This window comes from Pezoporus occidentalis, unplaced genomic scaffold (genome assembly GCF_034315485.1).
Source record: "Pezoporus occidentalis ecotype Australia unplaced genomic scaffold, CSIRO_AGI_Poc_V1 ctg171, whole genome shotgun sequence".
NCBI lineage: Eukaryota > Metazoa > Chordata > Aves > Psittaciformes > Psittacidae > Pezoporus > Pezoporus occidentalis.
The window spans coordinates 330147-340517 of NW_026913543.1; the positions used below are offsets into that span (position 1 = coordinate 330147).

The 10371-nt window shown below is 44.7% G+C and overlaps 1 protein-coding gene across 5 annotated transcripts in view; it reads right to left on the reverse strand.

The window, feature by feature from the left end:
* RIPOR3 (RIPOR family member 3) overlaps positions 1 to 2833 on the reverse strand; it is a 53276-nt gene extending 50443 nt beyond the window's left edge. For 2 of the 5 annotated variants that reach the window (XM_062613918.1, XM_062613920.1), the window contains exon 1: positions 1832 to 1992. The gene's annotated coding sequence lies outside the window, so the exon portion shown is untranslated. Of the gene's footprint in view, positions 1 to 1827; positions 1993 to 2810 lie in introns of those variants that run through there. The other 3 variants (XM_062613915.1, XM_062613916.1, XM_062613913.1) reach the window with 3 other exon arrangements.
* Positions 2834 to 10371: the final 7538 nt, after the last annotated feature.

The following is a 10371-nucleotide window of genomic DNA, read 5'->3' on the forward strand; positions in this document are numbered from 1 at the left end:
CATCAAATACCTCCTTCACTTCCAATCCAGCCTTTCTATTCATTGCATCCAAATGGCGTAATTAACACACCTTCTGAGACAGTTCTCACACCCTTGCTCTACCTGTTATAACTACATATATATATATACACAGAACCTCTGTTTTGTCCTGGGGCACTAGAACTTCACATTATCACTCCTCAAACCCCTGAGAAAGAGGCACATTAAAATCATAACTTTTCCCTCTCTGTAGACTGAATCTGGTTTCCTTTTCTCACCATTTTCTCTATTCCACTCCTCAAGTTCTTTATGAGGATACTGCAAAGGAGTATTTGTGAAGGAATTAGCTGTGGAAAGGAGTAGTGATATTGGTGGATCTGTATTACCCAGTCCCAACTCACTGCCAGGATTGCTCCTAAGGAACCCAGGCTGGAGCAAATATTGTAGAGCAACTGCACGGCTGCTCTTTGTCTTGACAGAAGGAAATCATCTCATCTTTATACTACCCCTTAGGGAATGCCATTACATAACTCACTGTTTGGCCTATATTTCCCGATTCTTGGCTCCATGCTGTTAACAGAAACACCACTGCTTCACTGCAGTTACTGACTCAAAACTGAGCACTAGACAGGGACACAGGACCTGTCATCTCAAGGAAGCTCTCGAATTCCTCTAAACAGGATCCAGACTCTAACTGGAAGAAAATTTTACCAAGCTACTACCATATTGCATGTGTTGTATCTCCTGCAAGTTCCTCTCTGGACCTGGGGCATGAAGCAAGCTTGGCCTGACGTTCAGTAACAGCTCTGCCCCATTTTGGCAGGTTTTATGCAGCTTTTCCTGCATTACTCATTACATGTGGTGCTTATGTCATTCATGCTGCAGAACTCAGAGCACAAGCACGTAAGCGATCAGCTGCATGAGAAACAAATACAACAGAGAAGTTTCTAATACGCATGTTCCTTTAGGCACCCCATCTTCCCCAGATGTATCTCTCCATTCAATGTGAAATGTTACCCCACATATATTCTGCGTTATTTACTATCCTTACAAATGACCTACCTCTGTTGTTTTATTTTTAATTAATTCTTTCTAAAAAGGATATGTAATGCCCCCCATTAATAGGTGTAGCTCCCATTTTACAGCTGTGAAAACACAGGCAGAGATGGATTAAGTCTTGATCCCAACAAAGGAAATGACTGAATCGGGAGTTTTGGGTACTGGTGCTGTACCCTGACTCTGGTTCAGTACTCAAGAAATGGCTCAAGAAATAGGTAACCATATTTTTCAAATTCCTTGAAGTTCCTTTGGTTGATGAACCATTTCCATATGGTCCAACTTATTTAAAACACTTTTTAAAAGGGGAAATTAAACTTTCTCTGAAGCAAAATGTAACTGGGCTGTGACCCAAAACCTCAATTCGCATTTATGAGCATATAAAATGTAACCTCTGAACAGACAAAAAGAGTTAACTAAAATATAGCCAGCCCATACAGTGACACCTCCAAAATGCAAACCCTACAGGACAGCAAACTGTCCTACTGCTCTTACTTTTCCACCAGCTCCAACCTGGCATGAATGTGTTAACCCTGGATAAAAGCTACCGCACCTCTTTGCACTGGTGTAGCCCCTGTAGGAAGATCAGCATCCTTCCAAGCTTGCCTACTTACAGATGCCCACAGACTCCTCAGAAGCCAAACCCCTAAGGTGACACGCACCCCCCTAAGGTGACATGCACTCCCTCCGTAGGTGACATACACTCCCCCATAGGTGAAGTGCTCACCCATAGGTGACACGCTGCCCCTCAGGATGACATGCCCCTCTCTATACGTGCCCTGTTGCTCTCACCTACCGATAAGGCGCCGGTGCCTCCCGGTTGCCCCGCGAGTCTCGGACACAGTCTCTCTGCCCGGTGCCCCAAGCGGCGTTACCGACGCTTCCCAGCTCCGAACCTCCCACCCCAACGGGGCGGGGGTCGCGGTCTGAACAGCCTGGGGTACCGCTGCCTCTCCCAGCCCGGAGCCGTCACCCCGCGCTGTTCTGCGGCCGGGTGACTCCCCTGTGCCCTCTCGGCGGCTCCGCACAGCTCCCGCGGCAGAACGGCGAAGCGGGGCCCGCCGGGAGCGCCCCGATAGCCGCCGCTTATCGCCGCGGCCCGTCACCCAGCTGGGCTCCGTTTCCAGGAAGCCGCGGCTCCGGAGCGCCTGCCTGCCGCTGGATGCCGATCGCCCCGTCCCGCTCGCTGCCTCTTTCCCTCCCTCTCTTCCTCCCTCCTCCCTCCCTCCCTCCGACCCCCCTCATCCTGGCAAGGGGGCTGGGAAAGTGCAGCGCAGCTCCAGCACATGCCGCGCCCGCGGTCACGGCCCGGACCCTCTGCCATGAACCGGGAACACGCCGGGCGCCCCCTCGCTTGCTCCGGCCGTTCTGCTCCGGGCCCTGCGGCGTCGCAGGGCAGTGACAGACCGGCTACACCCGCGAAGACACCCGGCCCTGTAACCCCCGTTAATTCCTCCCTTCCCCTGACCCACCAACTCTTACCACCTCACTTCTTCTCTGGCATTTTCTTCCACGCCGGGATTCCCTTCCTTTCCCATCCTCACCATCCTTTGCCCATCCTCCCCTGCCCCTCTTCACTATCCCTTTCAAGATTCCCTCCTCTTACAACCCTCAGTCTTGCCCTAATCATCATCTTTCTTTCTCTTACCGCCTCCTCCCTTTTTCCACCCTGCCCTCCCGCAGGTTTTCCATCACTGAAGATGTGTAATTTGCTCTCTTTGATTCTTTGCTAACCAAAGCCTGCTCTGAGTCCTCCTGCTGCACCCACCACTGACCTCCGTGTTGCTTCTTCACGCAGCTACTGTTCCTCGAGAACAGTCTCCCTCTCGATAGCTTTCCAAGCACCTTCCAAATAATCCTGGCAAAAAGATGTGAAATAGTGATGTAGAAAGCAGGCTGCAATACTTCTGGTCCTTGCCTCACCACATGAACCCACACAATCACACACCTTTCCTTTTGAACAATGCTTGCCCGGCCTTCTGTAAACACCAATACACAATCGGGTTCCTGCCTTGGGCAGAGCACTGTGTATTACGGTATGGCTCATCCCTCTTCTATTTGTCCCTCTGTTTTTTAGCACCATAAGGCTGATTGACTGACAGCACAGGAAGCCTGACACTCCCCACGAGGAAAATGAGCTGACTCTATGGAATTTGCACATGCTCTTATGATAACTTTATTACTAATGGTGTTTGCTCCCTTTCAGACATACTCAGCAACATCCATGACATGCATCAGACTCTTCTGCTTTTTTATAGGAGGATAAATCACACTTAAGTTCTTAAAGTACCAGATGCCCAGAGATCCCACAAAGGAACCTGTTAGGTCAAAGTCATTGCTTTCTTTTGCAGTATCTTATAAAGTTGATTAAGATCTGTATTTTTCTGTGTGCATGCTTAAAGGAAAGGCTTGAAAGAGGCAAAGGAAGATCTCTTGCACAGCTGAGTATGCTTTTAAGAAGATCCATGAGGGAAATGACAAACATGAAAGTGAGCAATAAGAGACAAAACCAGATGGGCTGATGGAGTTGGCTGAGCAAATAACTTAAGCACTTCAGGGTTTATATATATTAGAAGGTGCTGAGATGCAAGTAAAAGGGGTTTCATACTGGGTCTTGAAACTCATTGGTTCTTGGAGCCCCAGTGAAAAAGGCAATGGTGATGCACCACGGAAAAGACTAGTACCAGAGCTGCTGTACCTAGCAAGACAAAGCAAGGAGGTACAAATACACAGACTTGTATGGTGAAGTACATGACACATTCTAATTATTGTAATTCTACTAACAGTTCTCTTGTTTTTCCCAGTATTTTGGGTTTTTACAATCAATCCCACTGACTGGTTGAAGAATCCCCCTGGCAAATATACCTGCAGCAGTTCAGAATGCAGCCAGCTACACATCCTGCCTGCTCAGGATTTCCAGTCCTGTAAAACAGTTGGCAAAGCTGGACTATGTGCACTCCAGCCTCAGACCCGGCAGAGCCAGTGGTGTCAGCTCAACTCTTGCAGCCCAGGACTGCATCAGGATACAGGCTGTGAGCTGCAGCAGCACTCACATCTCTGTGCCAGCCCCACAGCAGGGTGGAGCACACAGGGGCTATTTTAAATCAACTTAACTGGATTTGCAGGAGGACATTTGTCAGAACAGCAAATCCCTGCAGGAACCCTACGCAACCAGTTGACCAAAAAGCCTTTACTGTTACCGTAATTTCCTCCTAAACATAAGACTTATAATAAATTTCACAGACACAGACTAATGCAAATGACCAAGGCTCCATCACTCCCGGTGCACATGTCCCTATTTACTTCAGCTGAGGACTGGCTTTCCCTGGTTTTATTCCAGTTTACTTTTTATGATCTTCATTTGCTGTGTCTTCATCTGGTGTGTTTATGTGGCTAGTGCTTGGTTTTCATTATTTTTTAACTGCATTTCAGATTATTTGCTCTATGGTTTTGTTCACATTCTCCTTTTCCACGAAATTCTAATAAAACACTTGGCTACAGATTTCCCAAATTGGATACTGCTGTTCAGTGCAGCTAATTATATAGCAGGGTTCAAAGCCAGTTCTACAATGTAACAATTTACATATTCAGGAAAACAATGGGCACAAACCTACAGATTATTGTTACAGGCTAGTTCCATATTCTTCTGGAATTTCCTTTAAAATACATATGTTTAGTATTCTCATGCATCTGAGAAGCAGCAAATACTGCACTGCTGGCACCACTAGAGTATTTACAATGAAAAAATAAACCACCCTCTGATGTCTCTCAGGCCTAAAGGGGCATTAAACAAATGCTAGTGCATTTCCTCCGAGGATCTCAAAGCACTACACAAAAGCACTTCACAAACTCAGCCACTCAACATCTATCATGTATGATATACAAAGATCATTTTAAAATGAAATATTCAGAATGGCTGCAACAACATTATACATTCAGTGTTTCAGCCTTTCCAGTGTTCTGGCATAATCAGATTAACTATAATTTTATTGTTTAAGTACTGAATTAAGTGATCTTTGTTTGTTTTCTAAACCAACTGAAGTACAGACAGCAAACTCTGTGGGCAGAGCAGGCTTCTCAGGAAGATCCAGACTAAACTGACTCTTAGAAAGGCTGCTATAAACCATAACTCTGTTTATAATAGCAATAGCTAGCAACTCAGTAATTGGGCATATTCATATGATCTTTTACATCAGGCTGACTTGGAGTAAACAATCATTTTTCTCGCTGCCCTTAATGCAAGCAGTATGTATGCAAAGATTTGCTTGTGTCTCCACACACTCTCATTCATTCTATATTATTTTAATTTTAGGATGCTACTAAAATGTTAATAAATAGGAAGCCATCTGTCTAGAAGTAGATTATCTATCAGTCTCTCATGATATAGACTAGGCACTTTCATTAATGTAACACAACAAACTTCAGACCATGGTACAACAAACCATCCCTACATAAAAACCATTTAGGCAGCATTTCTGAGGGTGTGTTATAGTAAGATTAAGCTGTAATTACACACATCCAGAATTCTAAGCACATGATTATTTTTGCTTCTTTGAGCATCTATCTGCATTGAAGTTTATAGTTCATGGTAGTACAACTTGGGAGGGAAACGAAGAGATGAGCCAACAGAAGCAAAGCCTATCTTCTAAACGCTGAACACTACTGGGGCAGTGGCTGAACTCACAGATTCAGTATTTCCAAATATGACATACATGGAAAAACTGAACTGCTTTTCTGCTCCCCTTGGCTTGTACATCTCTAGTTTTCCTTACTACCACTGCCTCAGTCTTATCTGGTTAATAAACGGAGACAGTTCTAGTCTGTTGGCATTTAAACGTCTGCCTGCCTAAAGTCTAGTTCCACAGCGGGTCTGACTTGTTCACGTGTGTGTATAATTTCAACACTTAATGAAATATGAAACCACTGCAAGATTAATTTATCTACAATTGCAAGCACGGCAAAGTGACGGAGCAGTTACTGCATCGGGAAGGTTCAGCACCGCCGTGGCCAGCGTCACGCCGCCAGGCCCCGGAGTTCACCGACAGCCCCGCGCTCCTGGGGACCGGACACAGCGCCCGCCGAAGCCAGAGGGCACAGCAGCGCCCTCTGCCGGCGCTCTTCCGCGCCGGGAGCCGCCCCGCATCCCGCCCTACAGGAGGGACCAGCGCGCAGGTGAGGAGCGCCACGGAACCTGCCACCAGATTCCGCTCTTAACTGGCTAATCCACCTTCTTCACGGATGTAGCCCAGCCAGAGCTGCATCACATCACAAGCATCATAGGCGCTTCCAAGGCTTTCTGTTTTGAGCACGTGTGAGCAGCCTTAGATGACTTGCATATGATCCAATCATAATTCAATCATAATAATGAATTATTTCATAAAGAGCTATCATTATTTTTGCAATTGGATGCAGGCAGCAGACAGGCTGAGAGAGCTGGGGTTGTTCATCCTGGAGAAAAGAAGGGTCTGGGGAAACCTCAGTGCAGCTTCCAGTACCTAAGAGGCTGACAAGAAAGCTGGAGAGGGGCTTTTTACAAGAGCCTTTAGTGACAGGACAAGGGGGAACGGCTTTAACCTGAAACAGGGAAGACTGAGATGAGCTCTTAGTCAGAAGTTCCTCCCTGCAAGGGTGGCAAGACACTGGCACAGGTTGCCCAGAGAAGCTGTGGCTGCCCCATCCCTGGCAGTGCTCAAGGCCAGGGTGGACGGGGCTTGAGCAACCTGATCGAGTGGAAAATGCCCCTGCCCATGGCAGGGGTTTGGAACTGGATGATCTTTAAGGTGCCTTCCACCCCAGTACGTTCTGTGATTCTACGATTCTGATTCCATGATAAGCATTGCAGGCTTTTCCAGTGCCTTTTTTTGAGCATGTGTGAGCAATCTTAGGTAACTCATGTGTTATCCAATAATAATTCAATCATAGTAAGTAATTATTATTTTATAAACAGCTATCACTAGTTTTGCAACTGGATGCAAATATCATTTTGTGAAATTAATTCATTTTCTCAGAGCCAGACAAGTAACAGAACCATAACAGGTCCTGCAATTACTTGTCGTTCTTGAAGCACTCCTTATCAGATCACTGTGACTTGCAGTGGGGCCAGCTCAGAGGACACAGATTTGTTTCTAGAACATCTGAAAAGAGGCAGAGACAGACAAGTATGCAACTACAGGAAAAGGGAGCTAGCTGGGAGGTTTCTGAAACAGCACATAAAAAAGCATGGGGCAGGAGGGACTTACAAGAGTACAAACTCAAAATATGACACAGACAGCAATGCAGAGCATTTTAAACATCATGCCCAGAGGACAAGGGGACATAAGGACAACACAGTCCAACAAAGTTATGCAGCAAGGTGCTATGTAACAGGAGCTGGGCGTTTATAAAAGATTAAACTGTTAGCATCTGTAGTAGTTTTTTCACTTCAAAGCTCAAATGTTACATTTTCTGATGGGAAATTACCTTTCATACCTGATAAAGCTAATAATTTGCTTTATAAGCACACTGTGTAGTCACAAATATTTTTAAGATCAACCCTCATTCTGTAGAAGAAGTTTATTTATAGTAAAAGACACAAGTACTCACTATTCAGTAGGCGGCACTTACAGTACTACTTATTCTGGGTTGTAGCTGCTAGCAGAGAGCACTGTTTTACTCACAAATATCAATAAAACTTGCTTTGCAGATGGGCTTAAAAGCAAAGTCTTTATTCCAAAAGGTTTATTAGGTGAAGCTTTTTATCTACTTATCTAAGATAAAATTAAAACTATAATCTGTATCAAGTGAAGTTTGAAAGAGATTTTGGAGTGATTATTCCTTTCATCAACTATAACATTTCCAAATTCTAGATTAAGAATACTCAGTGAGCACTGGAAAGACAAATAAATAATGTTCACAAATTACTCTGGAGAAAGAAAACAGGGGCACTTGAACTAGATGATCTTCAGGTCCTTTCCAACCCAAACCATTCTATGATCCTGTAAGTGTTATGCAAGATTAATATATCAAATTTGCAGAAGGTCAAAATGAAAGCCTGCAAGTACAGGTGGGGTTTTATTTGTCTGAAGAAAGCAGAGAATGTGTGGTATGCCATTCCTATTATAACTTTTTAAATAAAGCTTACCTTTTCCCCTTTTCCTATTCCCATCAAAAAATAACCAACCTCCCATCAACTCCAATAGATTACAATCTACTGAATGTAACAAATACTCTTCTGAGGCAGCACTGACAGTATCAACAATGAACAGTTTATCTTAAATACAAAACCAGCATAAACCCTGATCTATACAATAAAAGTTTAGGCAGGTCCTTGATAACAGTCAGCATACACTGACTGGCATTTTCTATGTTTTATTCTTGGAAGTGTTCTTTCAACTCCCAAGAGGGTTGTATGGAACACCATTCCACTTAAGAAGTGGGAAGTCTCCCGATGGGAAAGAAGTCTCTATAATCCAAGAATGTCTCTATACTCCATGGTGGATTTAGTGTCTGAATTTCTACACCAAAACAAACAATGTAAAAAAAAGTGCTTCCCAGAAGACTTCCCCAACTGTCCATATTAGGAAACCCAACCTGTCTTTCAGCTTCACAAAAGCTGAAACTGAACGTGCCATGAATAGCTTGATCAACTCTGAATCACAGGTTTTAGGGAACTTGTGACTAAAATAGCTCTATAAACTTGTGTTACAACTGGCACAGAAAGCTTGCCTTTCTCCCTACCTTTATCTGAAATCAAACTGTTTATCACATTCCTTCCTCATACATCAGCTCCTTGTGATGAAAGCAAGCCAGTGATTAATACTTTTTATTAGGCTGGTTCCAGTGACTTGAAATGAATTTGCCCTGACTCCTCAAGCATGCCACCACACCCACCACATGGCACTCCAACCATGCCAGGAATGCACAACAGAAGAAGTTATCTTACATGATACTTCATAAATCTATAGCAATAAAATTAACTGCATGATGGCTTCAAGCACAGATCACCTTCAGGACGTTCTTCCTCCCTCTCTCCAAAAGAAAAGAGGCAAGCCAATAACTTTTAAAGCCTGGAGAAGGCACTGTTCTGTCACTTGTACTCTGTGCCTTCCTATCGCTCATTAAGCAAAGCATTCTGTAAAAGAAACAAATGGAAAGCAGTCCAAATGCTTCAATTTTGTAATTACAAAGTGACAAAATAAGAGGTTTTATCCAAGTCTTGTAGTCTATCCTCTATTACACCAGGATCACAGACTTTATCTAAATTTAGACTGAATTCTCCATGCATCCTTTTGCAGTGTAAACCCAAACCATACTAAATAAAGGACGGGAAGACTGAATTAGCCTAGACACTGTCTGACAGCAAACTATACTTAACAATATCCTCTGTACTAATTACAACTTGGCTTGTCTTGAGCGATAGCTGCAATTCCTTTGCCTTTGGCACGGTGTACATAAACCAGCACCAAATTAAAAGTGATTCAGCACTGGATTTATTTTTTTAATTACTGACTACCAGCTGAGACTTGAGAAGTGAACAGACACTCGCACCTAGCCTCAGCTGCGAGGAACTATTTGAACTCCCTTCACAGCCATCTACACACAGATACTTCACACTGAGTTCTCTTCTATCAGTTTTATAGATTAGGGAGAGACCTGGATTTCAAAGGTTTGTTGACATTACTAGATTAATGTACATGCTTTCTTCTTGCATATAAAACTATACAAATGAAAGTCTTTCCTCTTCAGATTTTGAGTTAGTTATGGTCCCTCCACTAAGGGGTTTTGTCAGCACCTCTCTCAGGGTAGCTAGGCAGACATTTATATGAAAATAATAGATCTATCTCAGACTTATACCCCTTTGATATGTTAGATATATCTCTGACAGAGGCAACCACTTTGAGATGTTACTAGACACTACAATGTTATTTGTGGTTAAAATGAAAACTCCAAAGGCATCTTTATGCCCCGGATGGGCATTCAGAGAGCAACAGTTCAAACTGCCATCCCGATCTGTACCGTGTCAATACACGAACCAACACTTGTGCGCTCTGCGTTAAGTCCGCAGGACCCCAACCCGCCTGAGGCGCCCTGGTCCCGCCCGCCTCAGGGGGCGATGCACTGAGCGGCCTGAGCAGAAGGCGGGGAACCGCAGCCCTGTGTGTACACATCAGACCCGGCTACTGCAGGGCGAAGGTTGCCGAGGCACATCCCACACCTGCTCCCTAGGATACGGGGAAAGAAAGACTTCCTTATCACACGACCACCCCTCCTCCTCACCCGCACAGGGACCCAGCCTCCATCTTGGAAGCCCGCCGAGCTCCGCGCAGGTGTGCGGCCCCTCCCGCCACCCAGCCACTG